A 12558-nucleotide genomic window follows, 5' to 3' on the forward strand; every position below is an offset into this window, starting at 1 on the left:
TCTGACCTCTCAAAACCAGAAATAGGAGGGTCAAATTATTCCGGTTTATCAGCTTTCTCTACAAAAGAAAATAAACTGAGAAAATCAAAGTCGCTTTATCACAGGTGCATGCTTATCCATCCAAAATTATCCTCTCCTTCATAAGTTTACACTAAAATGTCCAACTCAAAACACCCCGGGGAGGATTTTTGAGATGCTTTTTCTAAGAAAAATCTTAACACGATTCTCTAGTGTGGAATTTGAAAACCCAAGCAGACTTCGACTTTCTCATATTCCGTACACCAAAGGTGGACTGAGCATCAGGGTGAGGTGAATCACGTGAAGTGACCTAGGTGTGGAGTCGGAGTTGGGAAATAACTGCCTGCTTTCTCTTCCCAGGATGCATGTCTTTCTTTCTTTTCTTAGAAAAGTTGACGGAACTCCCATGGCAGCGAACCAGTTTTTCAGGTTGTTCGTTTTTTGCCTGCGTGTATGTTGATACATCTAACAAGAAGTTACCAGTGCTGGCATTTAGTGCATCATTCAGACTGTTTGTGCCACCATCTCCCTAACCTCCTTATCACTCCCCAAGGGAACACTGTGCCCATTATGGGGTCATTCCTCACCTCCCGCCCCGGAGCTCCTGACAACCTTTCCTCTGCTTCCTGTCTCTAGGGAGTCACTGACTGTGAATATTGCATGTAAATAGAATGATACAATATCTGAGCTTCATATCGGACTCTTTAAAATAAGCACCATGTTTTCAGGGTTCACCCATTTTATTGCTTCAACACTTCATTCTTTCTGGCTGTGTATGTGCATGTGCTTATGGGACAATGCTGCTACCACCAGTTTTGTAGACATCCTGGAGAGGCAGGCACCGGGGCTTGTCAGTTGGTGGCAGGACGCAGTCCAGAGCTTCACGCAGTGTGGTTCCACTGGTATTGCCATGCTTATGGGTAACCGACCAGCCCTTGAACGAAGGCACATCAACACTTGGACCCAGCATGTTGTCACCATTCCCACCAGAAATTGCCACAAATGCTACTTGTGTCAGGTGGTAGCCAATTTTCTTAATGTAGGTGCTGACTTCCTTAACAAATGTTCTCATATCTCTTGTAGCTCTAGGGTGGCTCTGTGGAATCCATTTTGTTAGCACCAACAACGAGCTCTTTCACACCCAGTGTGTAAGCCAGAAGGGCATGCTCACGGGTCTGCCCATTCTTGGAGAGACCAGCTTCAAACTCACCCACCCCAGCCGCAACCATGAGGACAACACAATCAATCTGCGATGTCCTGGTGATCATGCTTTTAACGAAGTCTCTGTGTCCGGGGTCATCAATGATGGTCATGTAGTATGTGCTAGCTGCAAATCTCCACAGGGAGATAGCAATGATGACGCCATGCTCACGCTTAGCTTTCCGCGTATCCAAGACCCAAGCAGACTTGAAGGGGCCCTTCCCTGTCTCAGCAGCTTCCTTCTCGAATTTTCCAAGGGTTATTCTGTCAATCCCACCACACTTGCAGATCAGGTGACTAGATGTGGGGGACTTGCCAAAATCACGTGTCCAATGACGACAGCTGTTATTTGGGTCTTTTCCTTTCCTGTTTTGACTTAGGTTTCTGTGACGGTTTTCACCGACACCTGTATTCTGGCAGCCAACCCACTGTGTAAAAGCGTTTTTTTTTTTTCTCAAAGGCATCCTACACTAAAACAAGTGAGACGATTTGTATGTAACCATCTACTAATCACAGAAACACATTTAAACACATGTTCAAGGAAATAACTGTGTGCATGAATGAACAAGAACCCTAATCACAATACTTTTTTTGACTTACGCGTGTGTGCTAAGAGCTTTGTTGTTAGCACCATAAGCACATGCACATACACAGCCAGAAAGAATGAAGTGTGGAAACAATCAAATGGGTGAAGCTTTGCAACAAGTTTCCAGGAAGTTGCCCCACACAAAACAGGTCGTCAAAGATGAGACAGGAGAGGGAAGATTGCCGACTTCCGTGATGACGGAACTGGCTGAGGTCCTGGAACTGGTGGAAGAGGAGTGTGCAATCTCCATAGACACGAGCGCGACTGAAGATGAGATCTCATAGGATTCGACATTTTCAATTTTTACCAAATAGCTTGGCCTTTGCAAACTTTTGCCCAAATGGGTGCCAAAAAGCATTGTGTGAAGGTCAGCTTGTTCTTTTAAGCAAACTTGAAGCTAATGTTCCGTTAGCAGATGTTATAGGTAACTGGGGCCAGAGATCAAAGTTCATTCAAAGCGTGGTTTTGGAAGGAATCTATTGGATCAATTTAATCCAAGGCAGAGAGGTCAGCAGTAAAGGGTCTGGTGAGTGTTCCTTATTGACAGTTCCACAGGAGTCATCCAGGTAGCTTTCCTTAAAGGACACAGGATGATCTTGATGTTAAGAAAACTGAACTGCACCGTGAGAAAAAGAGCAGGAAAGTTGCACTGAGGGATTTCCCCCCATCATGACAATGCACCCGTTCAAGTCTTTCTGGAGGGCGGCCAGAGGTGCCCTCTGAGAATTTCATTGGGAAACTTTATATCATCTACCCAATAGCCTGGATCTTGCCCCTTCAGAGTTTTTGTTGTCCTGTCAACTCAAAGAAAATTGAAAAGGAGCACAATTTGAGCCTCTCATGGATGCCAAAACTTCTGTCTGACATGGAAGAAATGAAGGTACCACGGGCTGCCGAAAGAACAAACCCGTCTGTCGTGGAAGAAGGACTGCCAGAGCGCTCCTCAGAGGCAAGAATGGCGAGCCTTCATCTAATGTACTTTGGACCTGCCGTCAGGAGTGGCCAGTCCCTGGGGAAGGACATCATGTCTATAAGATGGAGTGTTACTGTTTCCTAGGGTTTCCAAGACGATTCATCTTTATAGGAACAGACAGCCTCATCTTTCTCCTGAGGAGCAACTGGTGCATGAGAGTCAGAGTAACTATTACTCAGAATTGACTTGGGAGTACTAGAATGGATTGTGATGATGTATACACAACTCTTTTTAAAAGTGACACAACTATGGAAGTGTGTGATAGGTGAATTTTGTATCAGGAAAACTACTAAAAAAAAAGAAGAAGAAGAAATCAAAGACCAGTGGTTACCATAGGTGAAGGAGGAAAAGGTTTTGCTTAGGGTCCATTGAGTTTGGAAAAGGGTATCAGTAGTGGTTGCCCAACACAAAGAGTAAAATCAATGGCTTTGGATTATACATGTAGAAGTTGTTGAATTAGAGAATGTTTTGTTGTGTATATTTTTTGCCACCATAAAAAAATAATAATTACCCTAATAACAATGAGTACAGGAAGAAGAAAATGTTCTAAAGTTGATTGTAGTAATGATTATACAACTCTTCTTAAATTTTTTTTAAATTTAATCATTTTATTTGGAGTTCGTACAACTCTTATCACAATCCATACATCCATCCATTATGTCAAGCACATTTGTACATTTGTTGCCATCATCATTTTCAAAACATTTGCTTTCTACTTGAGCCCTTGATATCAGCTCCTCATTTTCCCCTCCCTCCCTGTTCTCTCCTCCCTCATGAACCCTTGATAATTTAGAAATTATTATTATTTTGTCATATCTTACACTGCCTGATGTCTCCCTTCACCCACTTTTCTGTTATCCATCCCCCAGGGAGGAGGTTATATGTAGATCCTTGTAATTAGTTCCCCCTTTCCACCCCACCCTCTAAAATTTTATTTTATAAATTATTTTATTGGAGGCTCTTACAGTTCTTATAGCAATCCATACATCAATTGTGTCAAGCACATTTATACATATGTTGCCAGGATAACAAAGAACTCTGGAAGAACAACAACAACAAAGAGGTCTCTCACTACCCAACCTCAAAGCTTATTACACAGTTACAGTGGTCCAAACAACCTAGTACTGGAACGATGTAGGTACATTGACCAATGGAATAGAATAAAAACTTATAAATAAATTCATCCACCTATAGGCAACTGATCTTCAGCAACGGGCAAAAAATATTAAATGGGAAAGAGCCTTTTCAGCAAATGATGTTGGCAATATTGGATCTTCATCTGCAGAGGAATGAAACAGGACCCATACCTCACCTTATATACCAAAATGAACTCTATTGTTTGCATATGTATTAGACCTAAATGTAAATCCCAGAGCTATAAAAATCATCAAAAGAAAACAGGGACAAATTTAAGGTCCTATTCAAGCATATAAAACCCAAACCAAACTTACTGCCATCACGTCGATGCTGATTCATAGTGATTGGGTCAACCTATAGGACAGGGTAGAACTACCCCTGTGAATTTCTGAGACTATAATTGTTCACAGGAGTAGAAAGCCCAGTGTTTCTCCTGAGGAATGGTTGATGGTTTTGAACTGCTGACCTTGTGGGGTGCAGCCCAATGAAAAACCACTACATCACCAGGGCTCCTGCTTGCAGGGTATAGACATACTGTCAAATATAATGAAGGAAGCACACCTAATTGACAACAAAATAGATTACTAGGACTGACTAAAACGAAGACACTTATGTGCATCAAAAAACTTCATCAAAGGGTTAAAAGAGAACCCACGGATTGGGAGAAAATGTTTAGCCAGGATACAACAGACAAGGGATTAATCTCTTAACGTCTGTAGACTACTTCACTAAGAAAAAAACAACCAAATATTCCAATTAAAAAGTGGACAAAAGACATGAACAGACATTTCACACAAAAAATAACATCCACCACCTACTTAAAAACAAAAAAGCCCCCAAATAACAAATGCTGGAGAGGAAGTGAAGAGATTGGAACTCTCATACTCTGCTGGAGGGTCTGTAAATATGTACAAACAACCATTGTGGAAGGGAATAGAAATCCATGTGATGCAATAATACCTCTGCTGGATAGACACCCTAAAGAAGTCAAAGACATAACACAAATAGATGTGTGCATCCCATGCTCATCCAAGCACTGTTCACAGTATTAAGAAGTTGGAAATAGCACAAAAGCCCAGCAGCAGAACAGATAAAAAAAAAACACACTTTGCTACCTACAATTGACGGGATACCATTCAGCACTAAAAACAATGAATGTACAAATGTGCTTTACACAATTGATGGATGTATGGATTGTGATAAGAGTTGTATGAGCCCCTAACAAAATGATTTTTTTAAAAAGAAAAAAAAACACAACGATGGGTCCTTGAAGCACCACATGGCATGGCTGAACCTGGAGATCATTGCGGTGAGTGAAGTTAGCTAATCACGAAAGGACAAATGCTAGATGAGTCTAGCACTGTAAGGATAACTACCAAGAGAAAGACTAGCATACCAAAGGGAACAGATTCTGGAAGTTCTGAAGGGAGGGAGAGCAAGGGAAAATGTACCAACAGATTAGAAGATTGACCCGATCAGACTTGGGTGAAAAGGAGGATGGAGGTTCAAAAGGAGGGAAGAGAACTCAGGGGCTGTGGGTGGTAGGTAGAAGATGGGGATTGTGGGTGATGGGTAGCTTGAACGGTTGAATGCATTTAATCACCCTACCTAAAACATAAATGAAATTCAAGCATATGTCTGAAGGCTTGGATTCTAAGTACTGAATTAATGATTACAACGATTACAACTTTGATTCTTTGCTTCTGAACAAAAATCCAGGAGCTCTTACTTTTGTGCCTCACCACGACTATGTTGCAATAAACAAGACAAGATTGCACATTTAAGCCTGAGTATCTGCCTATGAATCTCTAAGGCATTACATCCTCTACAGTAGTGTTCATCTCTTCACCACCCACTTTCCATACACCCTCCTTCCCCATCTTCCCCATGCTCATTGACACAGACCAGTTTGGGGTTGGAAGTAGGAGACGGAAACATGTATCATTTCCTTAAATGGTTATGCACTGGCAAAGCTCTCTCCTCTGTTTGCTCTTGTTTCTTGGTTGATGCCCAGACCACCAAATTTGGTGGTTTCCTTTGAGTGGCCATGAGAATGGTCTTAGGAGGGTTCTGAAGAACCTCTGTCCTATCTAATTTCCCGTTTAGGAGACTGAATTTTTTGCCAACCTCTTTTATTTTTTTCATTTAAGCCAACCTCTTCTAACCCCTCACTTCCACCCCTTTGATTGTAATTGTGGCGTCCCTTTGATCTGCTACCAGTGCACCGAAGCCGGGGCTCAGGTATTTTTACCTCATACTTCTTGACCCTCAGGATATCCCAGGGTCCTTGCCACATCCAGTGGCAGCTGTCCAAGGAGCCCTATTCTGTTCACTCTTCTACCTCAGTAGATTTTCTCTTTGCTTTGCTGAGAGAGCAATGAACAACTTGTCTCCCTTCTTACAGGGATCCCATGTTTTGGAGGATGAAGCACTCTTTTCCTCTTCAAGGGGAAGGAAGGGACAAACCACAGCCCCTTCCTGTAGGCTGTGGACTCAGTGCCATGACTTCCCACACTCTCTGACAATTTCTGCCTTGACCAGGTCTGAAGAGGGGGAAGGGGGCTGTGGGAGTAGCACAATAGGTTCTGTGGCTTAGGAACCAGCCTGGAGGAAATGGCTCTTTAGAATGTGAGTTGTATTATATATCTTTTTTCTTAGCTGTATTCTAGATGTCAATTCTGAGACCAGGGGGAGTGGGGGGTGTGTGTCTCCCATCTACATCCAATTTATTTGTTTTATGATGACTCTGAGGTTTGGGACCTGTACAGATGGGCATCATCTACTATGATGGCGGATGGTGGGTGTAGGACGCTAGGGGATGGGATTCGAGAGGTCTGCAGGACATCTTCAGGTTGAGATGAATAGTAGGCAACTAGTTAAAATATGAATTTGGAACTCATGGGAGAAGGCAGTGCTAGAGATAGCAGAGTATGGAGGATATAGAATACCACTAGGCTTGGAAAGATTGCCAGGATATGCGTTTAAAATATTGTTCATTGTGATTTTGGAGGAAAGTTACATAATAAATTAAGTTCTAATTTAACTATAACTATATATATAATTATTCTAGTGACATTGGTTACACTTTCCGCAATGTGTTGGCGTCTTATTTCTACTCTGGTTGAGTTTGTTTGTTTGTTTGTTTGTTTGTTTCATTAATCTAGCTTCTCTGTCCTCCCTTAATTTCTTATCTTTGGTGTAAGGTAAATGTAGACCATTAGATATGATTTAGATTAGCATAGTACTCACCAAAACTTTCCCTGTCCTGAGTCACTCTGTCTTTTGACTGATAAATGGCTCCCAGTATGGTGTGAATTCCTAGTTTAAAGGATAATCTAAGGGGATAGTCTTGGCAATGTCTCTTTTCTCCACGCCCAGTAAGTCTGGTCTGCTTTTCAGAAATCCAAATCAAACTCACGCTATTGAGTCAACGTCAACTCCTAGCGAACCTAGAACAGGGTAGACTGCCCTTGTGAGTTCAGAGAGTATAACTCTTTACGGGAGTAGAAAGCCTGGTCTTTCTCCTATGAAGCTGGCTGGTGGTTCTGAACTGCCTACCTAGCCCAATACACAAACACTGTATCACAAGGGCTCATTAGGTCTGCTTTAGGTGTTGGAATTTTGTTCTACATTCCTACCAGCCCCTTCCTATCTGGGACCCTCTCTTGTGTCCTTGGTCGGAATGGCCAGTCATGGTGGCCGAGTACCACCTAGTTCTTTGGTCTCAAGGTAGGGAAGGCTGTGGTTCCCGAAGAATAGTTTCTTCTTTGAGTCTTTGGTTTGCTTCTTTCTTTTTGGCTCTAGATGTGTAGAGACAAATCGTTATAGCTTCGATGGCTACTCACAAACTTTTAAAACCCCAAATGCTACTCATCAAACTAGATGCAGGATACTGTCATTATGACTTATGCTCTGCTAATTGTCAAGGTTCCCCGACAAAACTAGTGTCTTCAGCCCTCAAACCAGCAACCCAACCAGACAGACAAGATGTTTAGTTATGTCTCGGAAAAATCCATAACTGTGATCCTTATGTGACTTATTTTATATATGAATATTTATGCAGCACACACTTACATGTCTATACATTTGCCTACAGATACACCCATGCATGCCCACTATCTATGTACTTCCCTATACATACATATATACATATCTACCGCTGTACCTACTCCCACCCATATTGGGGGGTGTTGTTATTGTTTGTAAAATTATATACTTTGTAGATATACCAAAACTTTCCTCATTATTATATACTTCTCAATGTCATCTTTTACCTTGATCGAGTTGTGCTGACTTCACCCTTATTTGGTATTGTCTTGTCCACCCCCAAACTAACAAGTGTCAAATCTCTAGAAAGCGGTTCCCTCCTCCCTCTCCCTTACATACCTGGTAAACACCAAAGAATGTTGCTTTCTGTAAATATTCCTAGTCTTGTCTTTTTATAGTCATGAGATCATGCAGTATTTGTCCTTTTGTGATTGACTTATTTCACTCAGCATAATGTCCTCTAGATTCATCCACTTTGTATTATATTTGAAAACTCATTACTATTCTTTAAAGATGGATCTTATTTCATTGTGTGGCGGTACCAGCATATGCTTTAAATGCATGCAATTCATTGCACTTCAATTATATGTACTTCAGTAAAGATACAAATAAGGGAGCGGGAGAGGCAGACACTGCAATGTCCTTTATTACCTAGCCTGAAGAGTCACATACTATCAATTTCTGCCGTGTGCTATTGGTTACAATGACCAACCGTGATGCAACTTGGGAGAGCACTACATGAGGCGAGAATACCGGATGGTTCGAATCGCTGGGGGCCATCTTGGAACCTGGTTTTCCCTCTAGGTAGAGAGAAAAGTACATGAAAAGGTCCTGGGCGACCGGAATTCCAAAAAGCCTTACCTGTTAAGCCCATGCTACTCTTCCATGAAAAGTATACCAGTACCTAGTTTCTGGAGTCGCTAGTGGTACATAGGGTTGTGTGGACAATTACTAACCCAGAGACACCTCAGAAAGACTGGCGATCTGCTTCTGGAAGGACCTAAACCCCCAATGGAGAACAGCTCTCTGGCACCCCACGGAGCTGCTGTGAGTCAGAACGGACTCAAGGGCAGCTGGCAGTGGTAACATCTGGTTTTACAACATATTACAACCCATGTTGACTGTCACACGAGAGTAGGTTTCAAAGGCTCACTGATTTTGGATACAGCTTGTTCTGAGCTATCTTCCAAAATATGAGCCCCAAATCTTCGAAAGTTGTAGGTCATGGATTGGTTAGATACAATTTCTTCTTTCCATGTCCAACCTTCTGCTGTGTCAAGTTCTCTAGTCTATTATCACGCCTCGGTTTCGGTAGAGTGAAATGATGATGGGTGTCACCATCACACTATGCCTATAGTCAGATGAGATGAAGTATGGGTACTCTATCCTACTTCTTAAAAGTAAAAGTATAAACTGCCACCCAGTCAACACCCACCCAAGGCTGGTCCTGGCTGAGAGAGGAAACAGACAAAGGACAAAGAAGAATTGTAAGAAAATATTTGCATTTGTTAGGACTTTTAGCCAGATTTTATTCATTTATTTTACTTTGAAATGGTTGTAGATTCATAAGAAGTTGCAAAATATAGAACAGAGAGGTACTGGGACCTGTGTCCCCTTTACTCATGACACTCTGCTGGTAACACCCTACACATGTACAGCACAGCAACAGAACCCCACAGTAAACTAAAGCCGTCGCCACTAACTCAACCCTAACTCCTGACCACACCCCCACACTCCGCCATGTGCGTGTTTCACAGGGTTTTGAGAGCTGATTTTTCAGAAGTAGTTCACCAACCTATCTTCTGTGCTTTCACCGGGTACGCCTTGTTGTTAACAGCTAAGTACTATAACCAGAACCAGAAATTCATATTGGTACAATCCACAGATATTATTGAGATTTCACCAAGTTTGCCATGTGCGTACTTGTGTGGGGCAGGATGGGCCACTGCTTCTTTCTCTTGTACACAGAGTCGGCAGTGACTGGACGCACCTAACCACAGCGACGACTTAGCGTTCATGCGAAAGCGCCTCACAACAGCAGCCATATTCTTATTTCTAAGTTCATATGTGAATGCTTTTACAGATGCATTTTGACAATGTGAAAGAAGAATGAAGCCATGTGGTTGACAAAATATTTAGTTCTAGGCAATTTTGTCAGATCTGTAGATTCGAGTAACCACCACTGACAACTAAAGAACTTACTGGCATATGTAGGAGAGTTTGACCTAAAACATTTGATGAGAAAGAGAACCATCTGGTGACTTGTTCATAATTAAGAGACTCAGGAACGTAAGTACTTGATGAAAGGGTCAACACAATGGTAAGGGCCCCGCATTTGGTGAGCAGTGTAGTGAGAGGACTCCTTGAGACTGTTAAACATGAGTAAACGACTCCTATACTTTATCAGCATTCAGAATACTAAACCCTGACCTGGACACTTGTGCTGCAGAGCACATGCAGACCGTGTAGAGGATTGCCTCTCCCATGTAGTCTATAAATGCTTCTCATATCTAGTGTAGTGTATTAAGGTAGTGTATAAAAGCTGCTCTCCACCACCACCAGGCTGCAGTGTTTTTGAATAGAGGCGTGATGGGCATTCACATTGGGACAAATTTTTGTTGGGTTGTCTCTATATGTTTCCAAAATCTTTAGTACTCCTGGTCCCTGGCCGCATAGATTTGTGACAACCAAACACATCTTACAAATTTCCAAAGGCATCTCTGGGTTATGATGCGCACCCCATTGAGAACTTCTTGTTCTTTGGGGAGAAAATTCTCTCCACATAGAACATACTCTGACAATAGATCAGAATAAAAGCGAAAGTGTCAGAAAGGTCACAAGATTAAAAATCTTCCTTCATTATCACTGAAATGCTACCATTACTAATTCAGTTCTTAGACTTAATTAATTTACTGACCCTTTAAAGATGCAAACAAAACAAGCAAAAATAAGGGAGATAATACAGTAAGATGCTATGTTAAAAATTGCATTAGCAATTTGTAATTATGAAATCATGTCTACCTTATACAGAACGTAAAATAAGAAAATTTTAAAGAAAAATTTGTTTAGAGGAACAGAGAATAAAAATTTTATATACAGAAAATTGACAAACACAGTTTATATGTGAGGACATGGCATATATAATTGCAGCCTAGTTAAACAAATAAAAACTAAACCAGTGTAAGATACTCTTCTGCTATTACAGAACAGAAAGAAATATAATTCACAAAGCAGTGTGTGAAGATAGCAGTGTCTGGAAACACCCTAAGTCCTTTTTAAACGATTTTATTTTTCACCCTGGTGAGAAATACATATAACACAGCATTTGCCAATTCAGTATTTTTTTTAATATGGCCAGTTCGGGTACCGCAATTAGATTACTCATGTGCAATGATCACTAGGATCTTTGGCCAAGTTTTCCATCACCATCAACAGATACTCAGGGCTTCCCCCAAAATGATGCCTGCCTTCCCACTGCCTCTCACCCCCCAAAACCACTCGTAAACTTTCTTTCTATATGCCTGCCTCATCTAGCTAGTTTATTGGTGAAGGCATGCTAAGGACGACCGGAACAAACGGATCTGCCTTGGAGGAAGTGCACCCCTAACGCTCCATCCATGTCACCTGGAGGGCCTGGTCTTGGACAAAGATAGCATGCTTGGTAGCGGGTGAGAGAAAGGAAGACTGTCAGTGAGATGGGTTGGCACCGTCACTGCAATCGTGGTCTCAGATGTAGCAGCAATGGTGAGGATGGCGCGGTACTGACAGTTTCCTTCTGTTGTACGTGGGGTCCTGGTGAGTAGGCAGTGAGGTGACGGACCGAGTAGCAAGGACAACAGGTATAAAGTACAACTGTACAATATTTGTCCTTTTATGATTGATTTCATTCGGCCTGATGTTTTTAAGGTCCATTCAAAGTGTGGACTGTATCAGGACTTTATTTTTCCTTCTTGGCTGAGTAGTATCCCATTGCATGTATGTACCACATTTCACTTACCCACTCATTTATTGATGGATATTGAGATTATTTCTAATTTTTACGGTTCATGAATTGTGTGGCAATGATCATTGTGTAAATATTTCCATTTGGGTCACTGCTTTAGCGTCTCTTGGATATATGCCTAAGAATGGAATTACTGGTCATGTGGCGTTGAACCGCTAACTGCAAGGTCAGAGGTTCAAAAGTGACCAGCTTCTCTGAGGGAGGAAGACAGGTCTTTCTACCCGCTTAAAGAATTGCAGTCTCAGAAACTCACGGGATAAGTTCTCCCTTGTCCGATGGGGTCACTGGGTCAGCATCAACTTCAAAAGCTCATGAGAAAATGCCATTGAGAAATAATGGAATTTCTCCAAGAACTTTCTGAAACTCCCAAGTATGGCTAAATAATTGAGCCATGCATGCTCTTGTTCCAATCGAAACTCCCCTGATGACGCCGAGGAACAAACAAACCCACCGCCCTTCTCGATTAGGCACCCCTGGCTAAGGCGTCTGTTCCCACCAGACACTAATTCCCTGCCTGCGTGGCCGCGCCGGTTGCGGACCTCTGGCGGGCGCTGCGTAGTGCGGTGCGGGCCCAGAGCCTTCGGAAAGGTTCCA

General features: G+C 42.1%; 1 pseudogene; it reads right to left on the bottom strand.

Annotated features, from left to right (window-relative positions):
* Positions 1-805: 805 nt before the first annotated feature.
* The window catches only part of LOC101656243, a 12521-nt pseudogene continuing 768 nt past the window's right edge, over positions 806-12558 (bottom strand).

This window comes from Echinops telfairi, unplaced genomic scaffold, assembly GCF_000313985.2.
Source record: "Echinops telfairi isolate 266 unplaced genomic scaffold, ASM31398v2 ScPeMD7_18;HRSCAF=68, whole genome shotgun sequence".
Classification (NCBI taxonomy): domain Eukaryota; kingdom Metazoa; phylum Chordata; class Mammalia; order Afrosoricida; family Tenrecidae; genus Echinops; species Echinops telfairi.